The sequence below is a fragment of the Cavia porcellus genome, unplaced genomic scaffold, assembly GCF_034190915.1.
Source record: "Cavia porcellus strain 051 isolate PalLab524CR breed Dunkin Hartley unplaced genomic scaffold, mCavPor4.1 scaffold_21, whole genome shotgun sequence".
Classification (NCBI taxonomy): domain Eukaryota; kingdom Metazoa; phylum Chordata; class Mammalia; order Rodentia; family Caviidae; genus Cavia; species Cavia porcellus.
In genome coordinates this window covers 16643895-16663900 of record NW_026947504.1, presented here as the reverse complement: position 1 = coordinate 16663900, position 20006 = coordinate 16643895, and the positions used below count along the sequence as shown (strand labels likewise).

Here is a 20006-nt window from a genome sequence, read left to right as displayed (position 1 = left end):
ACGTCACCCACAGTCTTCAGCTCTGCTTAATTGCTGGGCTCCACCGACCCTGCCTCCCTCCCACTTCACGCCTCTCGCAGGCCACTCGCTAGCCGACTGGCTCTCTCAGGGTCCGGCTGTGTTGAGCTGTGCCACTGCTTGCTGACTAAACGGAAGTTACTCATCCTCCTCTCCTGTCAGCCCTACTCAGACTTTCTCCCTGCTCAGCCCTGAGTCTTGTCCTAAATTCTCTCTCCCAGTTGAGAAGTTCCAGGTCAATTCCCAGGAGCCATGCCTCCCACAAATCCTCCTGGACCACTCCAGCCTGCATAAAGTCCACCTTCTGTCATACTCATTTGTTGAATGAATGCATGCAACAGTGCACGTAGTAAATGCAGCATGAGCAAAAAATAATGACATTTAAAACTCAAGCAAACAACTTCGTGTTTGCAAGAGGGAAAACGTAGTTCCTGTGTCTCCACAAGATGTCTTTCTAACTCTCTATGGGGCTCTTCTCTTGGAAAAGCTGAAGGAGAAGAAACAACAAACTGAGATTACAAAGACTTTTTCCAGTTGGGCTTGAAGGCGCACACCTGTAATCTCAGAACTCAGGAGGCTGAGGCAGGAGTGTCAATGTGATTCAAGACCAGCCTAGGATACACAGTGAGTGGAAACCTGGGCTGAACTACATAGTGAAACCGCATCTCAAAACAATAACACAAACAAAACTAAAGATTTTTTTCCATTTGTCTTTACAGTAAAATGTAAAATACTAACAAAGAAGCCCTCTACTCTTTGGGACTAAGTATAGCTTCATACGGTACAAAATTTAAAGTGTGAGTCAGGCCCGGTGGAACAAGCATCTAATCCTAAAATCCCAATCCACAAGCATCTAATCCCTCAAGAGGCTGAGGCAGGAGATCACCCTGAGTTCCAGGCCAGCTGGGCTGCACAATGAGTTCAGGGCCGGCCTGAGCTATTCAGCAAGACCCTATCTCAGTGAAACTAAGCAACCAACCAAACGTCCCAAACCCCAAAGAGCAGAGGTCTTCATGGCCTATCATACTAACAAGTCTTTGTGCGGGAGTTGGGTTTAAGAGGGTACAGAGACTTCACTGGTCCAAACATCACACTGAGGAAAACTGCATTCCTGGGCGCCTGGGGAGAGGTGGGGTCTGGAAAATGCACCCTAAAGACAAGCGGCCAAGCACGTTCGCACAGAGGACTAGAGCCAGGCAGGGGAGGGTTCGGCTAGGAGCCTATCTATGGTCAATCAGTGACAGTCGCTTGCTTGTTGACCGCATAAAGCTGACTGCACTCATATCCCTAGAGAGCAAGTTGTCAGGGGAAAACCAAAACCAAAACAAAAAGTACCCCAGAATTGGAACAGCCTTGGGGAGAACCGTCCCAAGGTCTGGGGACGTAGGGAGGACAGAGGCTCCTACAAACTTGCAGGGCAAGTGAAGGGCACTGGGCTCCCCACACAAGGAAGGACCAGGTTCCTGCCAATTGTACTTAATCTCAAAGGACACGGGACGCTGGCTGACACTGGCGTTAAAGGAGTTGCACTTCACCATCATCTTTTTGGCTCATTAACCCTGCCTTCCTGACTACGCTGCAGGCTTTCACAGGCCAGGCCGGGGGCTCGTCTCTTCTCACACCTACCCAGCCAGTAACGTGAAAGCAGTTCGGCAGTTCATCAAACACAGTCATAACTCTGAGCACTGTCACCAAGCCTCTGTCTATGAAACTGTGAACTGTCCCCTTAAAAAATAATTTGCCACTTTCCTTCCAAAAAGTCTCCGGTAAGTTCTATTAGACTGTCTCTATGATTTTGGCTACTGTAAGTGCCTCACATAAGTGGAATCATGTATTAGTTGTCTTTTTTTTTTTTTTTTTTTTTTTTTGGTCTTTTTGAGACAGGGTTTCATTATATGGTTCAGGCTGGCCTTGAACTCACAGCGATCCTCCTGCCTCAGCCTCCTAAGTGCTAGGATTATAGGCATGTACTACCGAGTCTATTTATTTATCTTTCTGTGACCAGCTTACTGCACTGAGCATGTCATCAAGGTTGGCCCGTTGTGTGGCACCTGTTGGAACCTTCTTCCACTTTCAGATTGAACAGGGCATGTATCATATTTTGCTTATCCATTCCATTCACGCATCCCTCAGTAGATGCTTATGTAGCTTCTGAGTTTTAGCTCTAAAACATAATGCTGCCAGGAAGATGGAAGAGCAGGTATCTCTCCAAAACTGTCTCCTGTTTTTGGCACACATCGGGAAGCGGTGCTGCCGGGCTCTATGCTCATTCTATCGTAATATTTTCAAGAACTACTAGACCGTTTTCCGCAGTTGGATTATTTTACTTTCCTTCCAGCAGTACGTGATTTTTCTGGGTTCTGATCTGCTCTTTCTTCCTTCTTTCCTCCCTTCCTTCCATAGCCATTCTGGATATGAAGCGACTTCTCATCGAAGTTTTGATTTCCATCTCTCTAATGATTAGTAAGGTAAGCATCTTTTCATGTGTTTACTGGCCACTTGCATATCTTCTTTGCACAAATATCTATTCAAGTCCCTTGCTCATTTTTAAACCAGAAAACAGCCCACAAGACGGAGAACACACAATCGGGCTGCCAGGAGCCTCAGGTGTCCTGGACCCTCACTACCACTGTGCCCTTTTTGGGCGACCTTGGTGTGAAGCCCTTGACTAATCCAGCTTCTGTTTCCCTCTACACCCTTCATGAACAGCTCAAGGAGCCACAGCACAATCTTTATGGCAGTCATATTGGCAGGATTATTGTTCAAATAAGGCCGTTTCTAAATAATTCCCAACCTCCTCAGATAGGAAAGTTGTAATGGGCGAAGACTGGCATCGTTGGGGAGCCCAGCAAACAAGATTGCCATAGGCCTTTGCAACTGTTTACCAAGGTTCTACTGGCCTGGAACCAGTTCCAAGTCAAATATATGCACAGAAAGGAGGTTCAAACTCCCCTTGGCAGGCCAGCCCTGGCAGGTTCACTGCCTCCACTGGAAGATAAGGAAGCAAAATTAGTTAACACAGTCACAGGAACATGAACAGGGAGTGAAGGATTAACCTCATTAGATCAGTCTTTCCTTGCTGACTTCTTAAAGGCTCCAAGTCACCAAATTTGTGCCACATTGAGGGTTTGATGATCTGCCAGAGACACACATTTTGCAAATGACATGGTCTTCTAACAGTGTAGGATTGTTGGGGCTCATGGATGAACAAGTTAGCCATTTGTTTGCCGTCTCAGATTGATGGTGTGACTTGGTTTCATTATTTGTAAGTGAACCAAGTCCATGCTGTCTATTAATTTGTTATTTCACAGGTCCTAAATGAGAATCATAGGTCTGAGCGGTTGTTGCAGAAATAAGTAATATACAGGCTGTATTTCAGCACTGCTGTTGTCTCTTGCAACCTGAGTTCTTGGTAGTACTGTAAAAGTTGGCTGCTGAGCTGAGGAGTTTAACTCAGTGGTAGACCACCCATACAGTGAGAGAGAGAGACAGAGAGACAGAGACAGAGAGAAAGAGACAAAGAAAGAGAAAGAGAGAGAGAGGTTGAGAGAGAGAGAGAGAGAGAGATGTATAAATCTGTGGTCTTTCTTAAACCACAAAAGAGGTTTTAAATAAATGGTAGGAGGGAGGATTGGGCTCCATACAGGCTCAGATCCTAAAAGTGACACCAAATTCCTGAGCACTATTAACAAAAAGCAATTTGTAAAACCATTTCAAGCAGTCAACAACAACGATCACAATAACAAAACCAAAAGCTTGACACACAAGAGAAGAAGTACCTCTTGAGATGCTGAGAAGCATTTTGGCCTGTTGCAGGACAATGTGATGGGAATGAGGTCCTGCAGTGAGACACTTGGGCAAGCTGGGGAGTCTGGTCTCGTCCACCCCAGCCAGACTCCACCCCAGCCAGCTCATCCTTTTACTCTTTTTTTTTTTTTTTTGTCTTTTTCATTTTTATCGGTACCGGAGATTGAACTCACGACTGCCTGCTTGCAAGGCACATGCTTATGCCGCTGAGCTAAATCCCCAGCCCCTAGCTCATCCTTTTACCTACCTCCACTCTCAGCCCAGCACTGCGGGATGTCATGGTGGTGGGTCACCTAGTGGTCAAAAGGATTACTGCAAGTAATTTGCCCAGAGTTTCTGTTCTAGTTTTTTTTTTTTTAACCTTTTATTCATTAACTGATTTATTCAATGAGTTGTCATATGACTGGTGTTGAGACTATAATAGAGAACAAGGTAGATACAGGTATTCCTGCAGGAACCTTATAGTCTAATGGTGAGAATCAAACACATACATACAGTGTGAGTGGTAGGATCCAGACCCAGACCCATTACAAGGAGGTAAGAGAACACTGAAGGGGGTACCGAAGCCAGATCTGGTGTTCAGACTTGGCTTTCCAGAGATCCAGAGGGTGTGTTTTTCAAGCAAAAGAGAAAAAGGAAAACATCTTAGTTGCCTTTCTCTTTGCTGGGACAAAATACCCAGTATCCACAAGGTAGAGGAGGAAAGCGTTATTTTGACTCAGTCTGTAAAGGTTTCAGTCTGTAGTCAGCTGGTTCCAAGGCAGGGCAACATCATGGAGTGGCATCCTGGAGAAGGCAGCCCATGACAGGCAGGAAGCAGAAAGAAGCAGCTCTTCTCTCCTCTTTTGTTGCATTCGGGGTATAAACCTCCAGGTTGGTGCCATCCATACCCACAGTGGGCTTCTGTCTTCAGTAAATCCATTCACCCACATCTTGAAGTATACCGAAGCAATCAGCAGGCTAATCTGATTATAATACACTCTTGATCTATATTCACCCTAGACCCAGCCATCTTTGAAAAGCCCCAGCTATGAGTATGTGAGGCGTCTGGGGGACATCTAGACACAAACCATAACAAGAAGGAACAGCATTTGCACAGAGGACACAGCATGCCTGAAAGCTAGCCATCAGCAAAGCTGGGCTAGATCATATTGGGTGTTAGGCTTTGTGAAGAACTTTGATCTCTATCCTTGAGGCTGTATGTGTATCATTCCTTCTCTGGGAAAAACAATGAAAGCCTATGTAGAATTTCACTTCTCCCCGGCACTGGCTTACAGCTCTCACCCCTACCAGTTCATACCCTCATAACTGCTCTCTGAAGAGTAGTTAGGGAGTTTCTTTCTTTCTCTTTCTTTCTTTCTTTCTTTCTTTCTTTCTTTCTTTCTTTCTTTCTCTCTCTCTCTCTCTCTCTCTCTCTCTCTCTTTCTTTCTTTCTTCTTTTTGTCTTTCCATGTATAGGTATGTATGTATGTATGTATGTACATATGTAGGTTTGTGTGTATTTTGAGATAGGGTCTCACTATGTAGTTCAGGCTGGCCTTGAATTCACTATGTAACCCAGAGTGGCCTCAGACTTGCAGTGACCCTCCTGATTCAGCCTCCAAAGTGCTGGGATTAGAGGCATAGGCCACCAGACCCCTAATTATTGTTTATTGTTTTCTTTTCATGCTGAGTTGCTCATTCACAAGCCCATGGTCTCTTTTTCTTCTGTCAGCAGAGAAATCTGTCAGGTGTTTTTTTTTTTTTTTTTTTTTATTTATTTATTTATTTTAATTGTTTTTTTTTTTTTGTCTTTTTCCTTTTTATCGGTACCAGGGATCGAACTCACGACTGCCTGCTTGCAAGGCAGGCGCTTATGCCGCTGAGCTAAATCTCCAGCCCCAGGTGTTTTAATCACTCTTGAGCTGAGGGAGAACTTCAGCACCGGCAAGCATGGATCTGGCAACACCAAACCCGTTTCTAGGGCCGAAGTCCTTAGTGGGCAGACAGCGGCTACTGACAGGGTGAAGTCCTGGAATCTCATGGCTCAGCGGCCTCTGGAGCACTTATTTAACCAAGGTGCTTCCCAGACACACTGGGTCAGGGCTCAGGGTTGCGGGGGAGGCCCCAGAATGCGCACCTGCACTCAGGCGGTCCTGCAGCCCATCCGGGACCACACCGTGCAGAAGGCAGAACACAGAGCTCTCCTGCGGCCCACTCGCAACTCCGCCTCATCGTGGGTGTGTTGTGACTTTCCCTTCTCGGGTCAGTGACCTCATCTCCTCAAGCCACTGCTTCCCATTTCTTGAAAATGAGAATAATAATCATAAAACCTACCTGATAGGGTTATTGAGATTAGATGAGATTATGTGTAGAATGTGCTTGGCACAGAGTCTGGGTGAGACTCTGTGAAGGTTAAAGAACAAAAACGGTCTCTGAGTGCATTTCAGTCATAAAAGGTTGTGTGTGTGTGTGTGTGTGTGTGTGTGTGTGTGTGTGTGTGTGTAATAGCAGGGTTCAGGTCCAGACAATCAAGGACTGGAATTTAGAGACACGGGTTGCAAGGTAGGACAATTGTCTCACCCAACAAGAGGACGAAAGCCGGTCAGGGAAGCTGTTGCCTCGGGCTGCCCAAAAGCAGAAGGGTAATGGGGGCGTTAAGTGCACCGCAAAGGTAATGGAAAGGAAATCGCCATGAAATGTTCATAGTCCGATGCAAGCTTAACTGCCAACCCTGCACAGCAGTTCTGCCTCTTGCCGATACAAACCAGCCTAAGTAAGAGAGAAAAAAAATTTTTTGTCTTTTATTGAAAAAGCCAGGAATAGGTAAGAACTTCAGGTACGACTACATCCAGTTTAAACGATGTCATTAGAAACCAGTTTCTAATTCTCGGCTCCACTTCCTTCAGATGCAGCTTAGTTCTCAGGTTGCCTTGCTCTATATTGTGGCAAAAAGTCCACCAGCAAAGTGAACCTCTGTCTATAACAGCTACAACCAAGATAGCAACGGCTGTTCTCCTGATATCTCCAGTAAAAATCCTGGAGCTGCCATTGATTGGCTCACCTTGGGTCACAGGTCCACTTCTGAACCAATCATGTGATAGGGGAAATGGAATGTTCTGATTGGCCAGGCCTGTATGACGCACCCAATCTTGCATCTATGGTTGCGTTAGTCCCACCCATGCTACATGGACTAAACAGAAAGTCTTCTCTAAGTGAGAATAGGGACCTTAAGGGGCATGGTGACCCTCATGCTTGGGAAGCTGAGGCAAGAGGATCACCATGAGCTGAATCACGTAGGGAGGCCGTCAAGGCCAGAGTGGACTGAATTACATAGAGAGACCCCATCTCAAAGAAACAAAAAGTAAAAGAATAGGGACTTTGTTTCTGGAAGAAAGAGTGAGGACAAGCAAAGCAAACTGTCCTCCGTTTGTCCATGTGGAGACACCTCTGTTACCAGCTGTCTCTTGAACCAGGCTGTCCCTGGGCACCTGGATTTGCTGCAGCCTCATAGGCTGGGCCCTTGGACAGGGATTCTTGTTGCCATGGACAGCCCCGGTGCTCACTGAAAAAGCAGTTCCTGGGGCAGCTGCTGAACGGACCCCAGTGACACTTGCTGAGCATTCTCTAGAGGCTGGAAAGGATGAACAAAATCAGGATCTTCAAGGAGGAAGCGACAAGGTCTTAAAAGGCTCCTCAGCCAAGGGACCTGCATGCACACCATGGGGTGCCACAGCCAAGGGCTGAGGTGACAACAGGCCAGATGCCCTGTGCTGCCACTTGGGCAGCTCCTTGCTGGCCATGCAACAAGCTGTCCAGTGCCCTCCCATTCTCTGTCTGTCTCTGTCTCTCTGTCTCTGTCTCTCTCTGTCTCTCTCTGTCTCTCTCTGTCTCTCTCTCTCTCTCCCTCTCTCTGGCTTTTGTACAGGGAATTGAACTCAGGACCTTGTGCTCGCCAGGCAGGTGCTGTGCCACTGAGCTGTATCCCCAGATCTGCGCTCTCATTCTTGACACACATCTCTTGGGCTCTCCTATTCCTTCTGTAACTAGATTAGTACTATGGCAACCCCCTCTGCCCCCTCCGTCCCCTCCACGCCCTCCGCCCCCTCAGCCAAGAGCTTTATGCAGATCCTACAGCCTCAAAGAACACATAGCTCTAAAAGCACAATGAAGGCTATTTTTATGAGTACATTCTTGAATTTTCTCTTTTTAATGAATGCATTCTTATTTCTCAGTTGCACAAATTACACATGAAGTTATTCTTCTTGTAAAAGAGGCCAGAGGTATACAGGTATTTACTGCCAAAGCTACTTGCCTCTTTTCTCCCTACCCATTTCTTGGAGGAACCTCAGTTTACCCATTGTTGTACAGATTTGAGGTATTTCATATGTTCCTACCTCAGTCTCCCAAGAGCTAGGATATATGCGTATACACACACGCATGCACACCATGTATATGTATATGTTACATATACAGCTTTTGTTTTGTGGACATGATTCGAATGGCCCAAAGGGGCACACAGTGAGACATCTTCTTCTTGTCCCCAGCCTGGACTGCTCAGTCTCCTCCCAGAGGCACCAGTACAGATTGCCTTCCAGAGAGCCCAGGCAAGCAGTCAGCAAACCCTCCCTGCAAATGCCAGGTCGTAAATATTTTAGGCTTTGCAGGCTCGTGGTGGCTGTCACAACTCATCAGCTCTGTTATTATCTTGAGAAAGCAGCAGCCATAGGCTATGTGGAAGTGAATGAGTATGGCTGTGTGCCAATAAAACTTTATTTATAGAGACAAATTTTAATTTCACGTCATTCCATGTGCCATGAATTCTCCTTTTGGCTGTTGTTGTTGTTGTTCTTAAAACTGTTTAATAATCTAAACACCATTCTTAGCTCACTAGCTGTACCACGACAGGCAGCAAACTTGATTTAATCTATAGGCTGGTTTCCCAATGCCTGGTCTATGTAAATAAAAACCAAGTAAGTCTGATCAGTCTTACCATTTTTTTTTTTTTACTTGAGGGGAGCATGCTATTTACAGTCCTGTACCTTGTTTTTCTTATTTTGTCGTGTGCCTTAGAGATTGCACTACACCAGTGCATATAGAACTCCATTCCTGCCTTTGACATAATGTTATTATTCCATCAGTGAAATTTACCACAATTTCACTGATCAATCATTTATTGACAAATAAGTAATTTTCTTTTGCTATTATAAAATGTTTCATCACAACCCCCCATATATATATATATATATAATATTTATGTATAAATATGTATAATCCCTCTGTGTTTTTAGCAGCTTTGTTAAGATATAGTTAAAATACCATACAGCTCACATTTTTAAGTGTGTCACTCAGCTGTCACCACCCAATTCCCTTTTCCCTCCTAGCTCTTGAGAGTCACCAATCTGCTCTCTCTCTCTCTATTATGGATTGGCTTATTGCAGACACTTCTGATAGTGGAATTGTACAATAGGTAGTATTTTGTGAGTGGCTTCTTTCACTTAACATAAGGTTTTCGAGATTTGTCATGCAGTACCTCACCAGGACTATCTTTATCTAACTTTTTTTGCATAGCCATTCTAGTAGGTATGAGGTGGTATCTCATTGTGGTGTGTGTGTTCAACCAAATGCATCCCGAAATTTGCTTTATTCATTTCTATCCCATGAGAATTTTTCCCTTTCCTTAGATGTAGTTCTACTTTATGCTGGTCAGCTATTGCATAGTCTGCCAGAGCATGAACACAGCCTGGTTCAGCCATTCCCCAGTGACGGTGACCAAGGCTGCTTCCAACAAATACAAAGAACACACAGCATACCAGTGAATGTGCTTGGCTTGCTGTCTGAAAGGAAGATTTCTTGAGAATAGTCTTAGAAGTGGAGTTGCATATGAACATTAAAAATTTTTGAAGATATTCCAAATTATGTCTGAAAATGACTGCACAAATTTATACTCCACCAATTGTATATATGAGTGGGCATGGTGAAGCAAGCCTGTAATTCCAGCACTGGGGAGGCTGAGACAGGAGAATTTCCATGAGTTTGAAGCCAACCTGGGCTACAGAGTGAGCTGAAGGCTACCCTGAACTACACAGTGAGACCCTGTCTCAAAAAACAAACAAAATTTCATTACATCCACGCCAGCCCAACTCTTCTGTTGATGTCCAGAGCATCTTGTTTTAATTCCATCTCCCTGATCACTGTGAGGCTATGCCCGAACCTGTGGTTCTCCTTGGAGCCATGGAGCTGCCCTACACCTGTCTCAGCACAGAACCAGGTACAGCAGGGGCTGAGGAATGTTAGTGGAACCAAGCCTCCACACTGAGCTGCAGCCCCATCCCTTTTTTAAAATGTTGATTTCCAGATAGGGTCTCACAAGCCACTAAGTGGCACAGGCTGGGTTCCAACTTGCAGTTATCCTGCCTCGTCCCCTCAGAGTGCTGGGATTATGGGTGTGAGTCATGCCTGGCAGCAGTTTCATTTTTGCAGTTTTAAATGATGAAAATACGTTCTGAGATTTTACACTGTTCTCCAGGGTCTCCTTAGATTTAGATCTTCGGTATGAGCTGTTTACTAAGCTTTGAAAAAGAAGAAAAAGATTTGGAATCCTTAACACCGTAATTCTTCTGTAACCAGCAGAATGACCATAGCATCTGTGAGCCTGGGGGTCCCAGGAAGCAGACCCTGCTCCTGGGAGCTTCCTGTTAATGCCACGGAATGGTGGAGCATAGCGAGACTTCCCAGGGCAGTTGGTGGGGCCCCACTGTTTAGAAATCCAGACTAAGGATCCAGTGCCCAAGTGACTCATTTGAGGTCTCAAAACTGTTCAAGGATTCTTATTTTTGTTGTGCACCTTAGAGACTGAGCTACGCCAGTTTCTACAGAACTTCTTCACTTCTGCCTTTGGCATAACATTACATTTCATTCCGTGGTAGAACATTTTATCATAATTCCATTGGCCAATCATTTATTGGCAAATAATTAAGTGATTTCCTTTTTTTGTTATAAATGAATGTCATTCGAGGTCACGAAGTTCCTCAGCGATGGAGCTCTGAGTGCAGCCCTGGTTCACGAGAAGATTCACTTCTGACTTTCTCCCCGACCTCCTCTACCCCTAACCATAGAGAAGACCTCGCTACACACAGGGCGTGAGGGGGGAACAAAAGCCCCAGTTTTCAAACCAAACACCCTGGATTTGAATCCTTGCTCAGCCACCTGGGTCTAGTTATTTACCCTGTGATCTCTGAATTTAGTATTACCCCTCACAGATACATTTCTCTCTCTCCAGTGAATTCCTGGGTAACATTAGCTACCTCACAAGTTATTTTCCTGTAAAATATTACATTCTTCACAAGTAATGTCCTCATTATTACCCTCCTTGGAGATATTTGCCTATTCAAGATTACCTAGTTAAAGGTTACTTCCCTACCTCAAAAGCTATGTTCTTATTTAATTCAACCTACCTCATAAGTTATATTCCTCCTTAATTTGACCAACCTTACAGGTTGTTTCTATTTACTGTTATCTATCCTACAGGTTATATGCCTAGCTTAATTTACCCAACTACAATATTACCTATCTTACAGGCTATCTTTCTACTTAATATTACCGACTGAGCAAATTATTTTCCTTTGAGTTTTATCTACCTTACAGGTTGTATTCCTATTTAACATTACTTAAATTGAAGGCTAGATCCCTACCCAATATTTCCTATATCGTAGTTTATATTCCTATTTAATGTTACCTACTTCCCAGATTTTATTCCTGTTTAATGTTGATGTACACCACACTATTAAATTCATCTTTTACCTCTGTGGGCTGAACTCAGAGCCTCTCACTTATAGCCAAGTATTCTGCTAAAGAGCTTCGTCCCTGCTTCCCAGCCTATGTAACCCTGGGTATTATTCTTATCCATGTTACCTGGCTCACAGGTTAGACTCCCGGTCAATTTTACCTATTTCACGGCTTATGTTCCTATATTATTTCATCTATTGCATGTGTTATACTTAGTATCACCTACATTGCAGGTTATTTTTCTATTTAGTATTGCCTACTTCTTAGAATATATTCCTATATAATGATATCTCACTTACAAGTTGTTTTCCTATTTATTAATACCTACCTCACAAGTTAAAGTCCTGTTAATGTCCCCTGACTTACAAAGTGTTTTCCTACTTAACCCCAACCCCAACCCTAACCCTTCACATGTTATATTTCTGCTTAATATTACCTTTTCACCAGTTATAATCCTGCTTTGCATTACTGACCTCACGTGTATTCTGATTTATCGTTGTAACTTGCAGTTTGTTTACCTACATAATGTTCCTACTTTACAGTTAATGTTCCTTCTGAGTATTCCTTGCCTTTCACATGATATTCCTGCTTAATATTACCCTGTGGCTTAAATGAGATACATGCACAAGTAGCATTTTTGGAATATATTCAGACAATTGTGGCTCCTGTTTGCCCAGCTCATCTTTCAGGTGGCCGCGGTGAGGGTGTAGAGATTAGTTCATCGTAAGTAGTAAATGCCAGGTGCAAAGCCCACAGAGCAGGTGGGTGTTCTCCCTGGCTCTGCCACCTTACATTCGCTTGGCTGGAGTTGCTGGCTCCTGAGTCACTCATTTAAAGGCCCTGTTCTCACCAGAGGGACTGCCCCATCCCTGCTTAAGTGCCACTTGGGAAACTAGGAATTGCTGAGGAGAACAGTGGCTCCTTTGACTTGGCCTTCTATGACAGCCACTTGGGGGGACTCTCTTTAAAATGCCAACGACCGACCCACAGCCCCTGCACTTCCTGACGAACTGGTCAGGAATGGGGTGAGGGTGTCATCAGCACTCCCCACCTGACCCAGCCTGCAGCTGTGTGTCAGCTTCAGGCTGCGCCAGGCCCACCGCAGGGTGAGGCCTGAGAACTCACCTCTCTGACCTGCTCCCCTGTGGCGGTGACAATACTGAGCCAGGGACACACCTGCAGAGGCCTGAAGGAACCCAAGGAAATAGGATCCAGCTAAACTTGAATCTAGACCCCAAAATTTCAGTTATATGAGCCAACAGATTCTCTTTTTGCTGAAGCTCACTTCAGCAGGGTGTTTATTCTTGTTCAGCTCAGACAGTGCTGACCATGCGGGCCCCCAAAGCACCTCCCACCCAGCCAGTGTGATTCCAGATTCTCTCCCAGGCCTGCTCTGCCTCCGTCAGGCCATGATCTCAACCAGGCACAATTCTTAGACATCCTTCTGACCCATCCCTCCTTGATTATGTGGAGAGCACGAGGCTCAAGGGGACAAGGACTCACCCTGAGTCATGCGTTGATAAAGCTAACTGGGACTTCAGCCCGGGGCTCTGTCAATACCTGCAGCCCTGCCAGTGGGTGATAGCAGCCAGCCGGCACTGCCAGCCCCCACCACGGCTCCTCAAGGGCACCCTGTGGGGCAGGGCTTCCTTGTTCTCCATGGAAAGGGCTGTTGTCCTTTGTCCGCTTCTCTAATTTCTCTCTTAACAATGAAAGAAATACGCAAATCATAATGGGTATATGTGAGCAAAGTGTTTTTGCCAGAGGATACAGAAGAACAAGATCAAACTTTCTTATCATCCCACCCCTGAGCTAAGAGACAGCTTCTTAGGCGTATATAGTTTTAGGGTTATTTTTCCTGTGAAGAAGTGTAGGAGGCAAGGCAGAGACTCCCCAGAAGACCCACGCTGCCCGCTTAGGGAACACTGTGTGGCAAATCTTAGAAGTAGATGCCATGGAGGCCCAGAAAGCAGGAGAAGCAGGGACTGCTTGTAACGGGGATATAGGCCGGGAGCTGCCAATGGCCCCTCACAACTGCTGTGCTGCAGGACGCTGACAAGAACCATCCAAGTGGTTGTACAAGTCTTGTGGGAGAACATTTTACAGCACGTATCTCCCGCTGCCTCCCAGGAGAGAAGAAAGACAGGATCTGACCTATCTAATTTCAAGGGGAGGAGGCCAGAAGTGGGGTGCAGGACAGCAGGGAGAGGCAGGGTCCCTTCATGGGATGGGAGCGTTTTTAGGAGTAATAATGGATGCTGGACAGCCCTACTCCAAACACCAACCACCAGCACACCCAGAAAGGACACGAGTCCAGGAGGTTGCTGCCCATAGGAACCAGATAGACCTGAACCTGGAGAGAGGGTCTGACCTAGTACCTGGAACACTGTTGATGACCTTGGGGAGGTCCCCTTGTATCCGAGTGTGTGTAGGTCTAGAACTATGTGTCATGGGTGACCACGGCTTTGGGAGAGATTGTTCCTTTTCACAAAGCCCTCTGAGAACAAACCCAGGACCAGCCAAGTGGAATGTGCCTTGATCGATACAGTGGTATCTGTAGAGCGTGGGCACTGGACCCAGGCTTGGACCAAGGCCTTGGTGGTTGTGTTTCCAGGTACCTGTTGCTAGGCAACTGAATTGCCTGTCTTCCACAGAGCCTTCATGTGGCAGTGCCAGCCACAGCAGGGTACCCAGTGATTCAGCTTTTGGAGTTTGTCTCTTTGGACTAAATAACCTCTCTGCGAGTTATCCTGGAAGAGAGGCTCCCAGGGAGGGAAGAGAGTCATTCTCCAGAGGGGTAGAAGGGAGCTCAAATCATCCAACTTTAATAATAGGAAGTCCTGTGACAAAGCATCCGCCTACATGAAAACCTACCCACCAACTGGGCACCCATCTCCGACTGGCTACAGTCCACATACTGGCCTGGAACCCACCTCACAGCTTTCCATTGCATTTGATAAGCACATCAGTGCCTGCCCACCACTTTGCTCACATTCAGATACACCATGTCACTGTTGGTTACTCATGCAAAGAAAGTCAGCTGTGGGGTACACACCAAGGATCACAAGTTTGAGTCCAGCCTGGGAAACCTAGTGACTTAGTGAGACACTCTCTCAAAATAAAACTTAAAAAGGGCTTAGTACAAAGGTCCTGTGCTCAATCCCCAATACTTAAAGGAGAGAGAGAGAGAGAGAGAAAGAGAGAGAGAGAGGCAGAGAGGCAGAGAGACACAGAGAGAGAGACTTCAGAGGCTCACTTATTGAAGGAAAGAGAGGAAATGAACCTTTTGTATGTGGCATTCCATGTCTAGAACCTGTGGCCCCTTACAGAAAAAGCTGGCTAAACTTTGGTACAGGTGTAAGCATGGAAACTACTTAGGTTCAAGTTCTTATCTGTTACTTTTTTATTAGTGCATGTTTGCGATACATAATAATTATAGTCATCTTGGGAACTGGGCCATATACTTAGCAAGCTTGGCCATCCACACCGTCCTCTCTCCTTCCTTCCCCAGATCTGCCTCCCATCTCACAGAGCCTGTCTCCCCGTTTCCTACCACCGCTCTTTTATTTTGCTTTTTAATTTATTTGTATTATGGGTCACTCAGAGAAACCATGTGATATTTAATTTTCTATTATTTTATTTAGTATTATGGCCTCAAGATCTATTTTCCTATAAATTGCTCTAATTCATCCTTCTTTGATGGCTGAGTTGTACTCCATTGTGTATATATTATGTTTCCTTGCCCATTCATCTGTTGATGCTAAATTCCACAATTTAACAATTATTAATTGCGCTGCCATAAACGGGTCTGCATTTATCATTGTAACACAATGTCTGTAAGTCCTTCTGGAAGACACCTGCAAGGGCCATAGCCAGGTCAAATGGAATTTCTTTCATTTCTTTTCTTTTCTTTCTTTCCTTTTTTCTTTTTGTCTTTTTGAGACAGGCTCTCCCTATGTAGTTCAGTCTGACCTTGAACTCACTATGTAGCCCAGATTGGCTTTCTGAGTGCTTGGATTGGCATCGACTGGAATTTCTAGTTTTAGGTTTTTTTTTGAGAAATCACCGTATTGATTCCCATAGTGATCTTACTTATTTACATTCCTACCACCAAAGTAGAAGGGCTCTTTTTTCCCTACAACTTCCCTGGAATTTGTTGTTTTTCTTGAGTCCTTGAAAATAGCCATTCTTCCTGTAGTAACATGGAATCTTACTGTTGCTTTATTTATATGTCTCGAGTGGCCTAAGATGCGAATATTTTCTCGTGTATTTCCTGGGCATTTGTATTTCTTCCAAAAAATGTGTATTCAACTACAATTGCACTTTTTTGTTGGTTTTTTTATTTTAGGGGTTCTAACTTTTTTGAGTTTTATGTATATATTCTGAGTATTAGTCTTCTGTTTGAGCAGAACTTGGCAAATTTTTTCCCATTCTGTGTGTTGTTTCTTCACTCTATTGGTTGCTCCTTTGTTGTGCAGGAGCTTTTAAATTTTACATAATCTCATTTGTGATTCTAGGTATTTTGTCTTGTAAAGTTGGAGTTCTATTCGCCAGGGCTAAGTCTTCAAGTTTTACCATTTTTTTTCTTCTAGAACATTCGGTATTTCTTTACTTACATCTAGGTCTTTGACCCATTTTGATTTGATTTTTAGTATAGGAAAAAGAGATATGGGCCTTGATTCATTCTTCTGCGTGTGGATTACCAGTTTTCCTGGCACCATTTGTTAAGAGGTCACCTTTCTCCAATGTATGTTATTGGCGCCTTTGCCAAAAATCATATGGTTGAAGGTGCTAGGGGCTGCTTTGCATCCTCTATTCTAGTCCATCGGTCTACACATTTGTTTTTGTACCAGTGCTATGCTGTTTTTATTGTTGTAATTTTGTAGCAGAATTGGAAATATGAGCTTGTGATGCTTCCTGCTTTGCTCTTGTTGCTCAGGATAGCTTTGGATACCCTGGATCTCTTCTGGTTACATATACATTTTGGAATTGATTTTTTTAGTTCTGTGAAAAATACTGGTGGTGTTTTTATTAGAATTGCATTAAGCCTATATATCATTTTTAGTAATGTGGCCATTTTAACAATACTGGCTCTGCCTGTCCTGTAACAGAGAATGTCTTCCCACTTTCTAATGTCTTCTCCAGTATCTTTTTCTAGAGCACTATCCTGTTCATTACAGAAGTTTCCCACTTTTTTTGTTCACTAAATTCCTAGATATTTAATTTCTTGAATGGGGTTATTTTCTTGATTTATTTCTTGGTGGGTTTGGTGTTAGCGTACAGTAACACTATTGATTTTGGTGTGTTGATTTTGTATCCTGCTACTTAGCTGAAAGTACTGGTTTTTGGAGTTTTCTAGTGAAGTTCCTTTGGGGTCTTCCATGTGAAGGATCATAAATCTGTAAAAGAGAATAATAGTTTGACTTCTTCTTTTCCTATTTGAATTCATTTTATTGTTTTCTCTTCCCTGATCACTCTGGTTAAAGTTTCAAGTACTATATTGAACAGAATTGGCAAGAGTAGATACTTTGGTTCCTGGTTTTATTTTTTTAATTTATTTGTTTACTTTTTATTTTATTTATTATTATGATGATGATTTGGGGGAAGTACCAAGGATCAAACTCGACTTTGCACTTGCCAGGCAGGCACTTACGCTGTTTGGCTAAATTCCCAGCCCTAATTTATTGATTGTTTGAGACAGGGCCCCCCTGTGTAGTTCAGGCTTATTCCTGATTTTAGAGGGAATGCTTTCAGCTTTTTTCCATTTAGTATAATGTTAGCAGCAGCATAAATGATTTTTCATCACTTTAAAATAAGATCACTCTATCCCTATTTTTGTCAGGGTTTTTATCATGAATATGTATTCAAATTTATTAAAGGCTTTTTCTGCATTTATTGAAATGATCACCTGATTTCTATCCTTACATTTGTTTATATAGTATATTGCATTTATTGCTTTATGCAAGCTGATTTTTAGCCCTGATATGAGACCAAATTAGTCACAGTCTGTCATTTTTTAAATGATTTGTTGCATTCTGTCTGCCAGAATCTCTTTGAAGATTTTTGCATCTATGTTCATTAAGGGGATTGGTCTGTGGTTTTCTTTTGTTGTTGAGTTCTTGCCGGATTTTGGTATCAGCAATGTTAGCTTAAGGAATCAGTTTGGCAGTGCTCCTGCCCTTTCAATTTCATGGGAGAGTTTGAAAAGTATTAGTAAGATCTGGTAAAAGTCAGTGCTGAGTATGTTGAGTCCTGGGATTTGCTTAGTTGGTAGTATTTTTATTACTGTCTCTCTTTCATTGCCTATTTTTGTGATTTTCAGCATTTTTATGGCTTCTTTGTTCAGTTTTGGTAATTCCTATGTATCTAGGAATATATCTACTTCTTCTAGATTTACCAATTTATTGGAATAAAAGTTTTTGAAATATGTACTTACAGTCCTCTGGATTCTGGCAGTGTCTGTTGTGATTTTGCCTTTTTCAGTTCTAATTGCATTGCTATGAGTCTCTTCTTTCCTTCTTTTGGTGAGTTTAGCTAAGGGTTGTATATCCTTTCAAGACACCAATCCTTGGTTCATTGCTCGTCTATATTTTTTTAATGCTTATTTGTTTTGTTTTGCTTGAAACAGGGTCTCACCATGCACTTCAGACTGGCCTTGAACTCACAGTCGGGTTGACCTTGAATCCACAGCAATTCTCTTGCCTCAGCCTCTCAAGTAGTGGGATCATAGACATGTGCCACCATGCCTGGCAGTAATTTACTTATCGTGATTTTGTTAATTTCAGCTTTGCTTTGATCATTTCTTCGCTTCTACAAGTTTTGATTTGGATTGTTCTTGTTTTGCTTGGATTTTGAGACGCATCATTAGGTTACCTATTCGGGATGGCTCTATTTTTCCAATGTGGTCATTTGCAGCAATGAACACCCCGTTTAGAACTGCTTTCATTGTGCTCCACAGGTTTTAGTATGTTCTGCTGCCATTCTTGTTCTGTTCTAGAAACTTTCAATTTCTTCTTTGATTTGTGTGTCTCACTGATTATTCAAGAGAGTATTATTTAATTTCCATGTGTTTACATAGTTCTGTGGTTTCTTTTGGTGTCGATTTCCAGTTTCATTCCACCATGATCCAACAGTATGCAGGAGACTGTTGCGATTAATTTGTATTTATTTAACATGTTCCTGCTAGCTTGAACCACTGTGGTACATGCATAACTGTCTCATCAAGCAGCTTGTACCACTAATGACAGAAGTAGTATAGTCATCCATGGAACAGTCATGTGTGTATCACAAGCATTCAAGCTGCCCAGCAGCAAGACATATAAATTATGATCCTGTCCTGAATGTGTTAAATATGCTTAATGACCTAACATGTGTTCTATTGTGGAGAAAGTTCTGTGTGCGACTGAAAAAAGTGTGTATTCTGTTGTTGTTGGATGAAACACTGTAAATATCTGTAAAGTCCATTTGTTTGATAGTGTGCTTCGATTCTAATATGTCTTTGTTGATATTTTGGGGGGTCTGGCTCACCTATTTGTAGGAGTAGTGTATTAAAGTCCCCAGCTATGATTGTATTAATGTTTTCCTAACTTCAGTAGTATTTGTTTTATGAAATTGGGTGTGCTGGCATTTGGCACGTATATATTTACAATTGTTATCTCTTTCTGTTGAATTGTATCTTTTAACACTGGCATTGTCACTTATGAATTTCTGTGACTTTGGGAATGTCACTTAACCTACATGTGATTCAGGCACCATAGTATCCCTTTGTTCCTGGGCATGTTTCATAGGAGTCTCACGTTGTACTGGGAATCAATATATATATTTTTTTTTTTTTGGTGATAGAGATCAAACCCAAGGTTTCAATCTACCTTTGAGCTACCCCACAAACCCCACAGGTCAGGCATCTTAATCCTTGGTTCCAGATTGGCCATTAACTTTCTGTGCAATCTTGAGCAAATTGTTGGAGTTCTGTGGCTCCCATATGCTTCCTCAGATAAATGTCCTCTGCATTACCCACCTCAGGGGCCTGCTCAAAGTAAGACGGTAGAAACCTAGAGCAGATAAGTGTCAGTAGGTAACATGGGGAGATTCCTGTGCATTATTATCCTTTCTGTGTTGTCAGAGTTGAAGAAGAAGATATTAGGGTCCTAGTTCAGAAAAGCAACTGTTAAAGAAGTTCTTCCTGAATGTGTTTTCTTATTTTATTTCTGGTGCTAGAGACTGAACCCAGGACTTTGTGCATGTTAAGCAAGTGCTCTATCACTGAGCTACAGCTCCAGGCCCCCTGTGTATCCTTTGTGTGTGTATGTGTGTTATATGTGTGTGTGTCTATATGCAATCTGCATCTCTCCATGTTTCTCTGTGTCTCTTCGTCCCTTTCTCTCATGCTTTTCTGCTTGTTCTTGCTTCTTCTT

The 20006-nt window shown here is 43.4% G+C and overlaps 1 long non-coding RNA gene across 2 annotated transcripts in view; it reads left to right on the top strand.

Annotated features, from left to right (window-relative positions):
- Positions 1 to 20006, top strand: part of LOC134471926 (uncharacterized) — a 40680-nt gene that overhangs the window by 16252 nt on the left and 4422 nt on the right. For both annotated transcript variants that reach the window (XR_010041676.1, XR_010041675.1), the window contains exon 3: positions 2422 to 2486. This is a non-coding gene — a long non-coding RNA (uncharacterized LOC134471926). The remainder of the gene's footprint in view (positions 1 to 2421; positions 2487 to 20006) is intronic.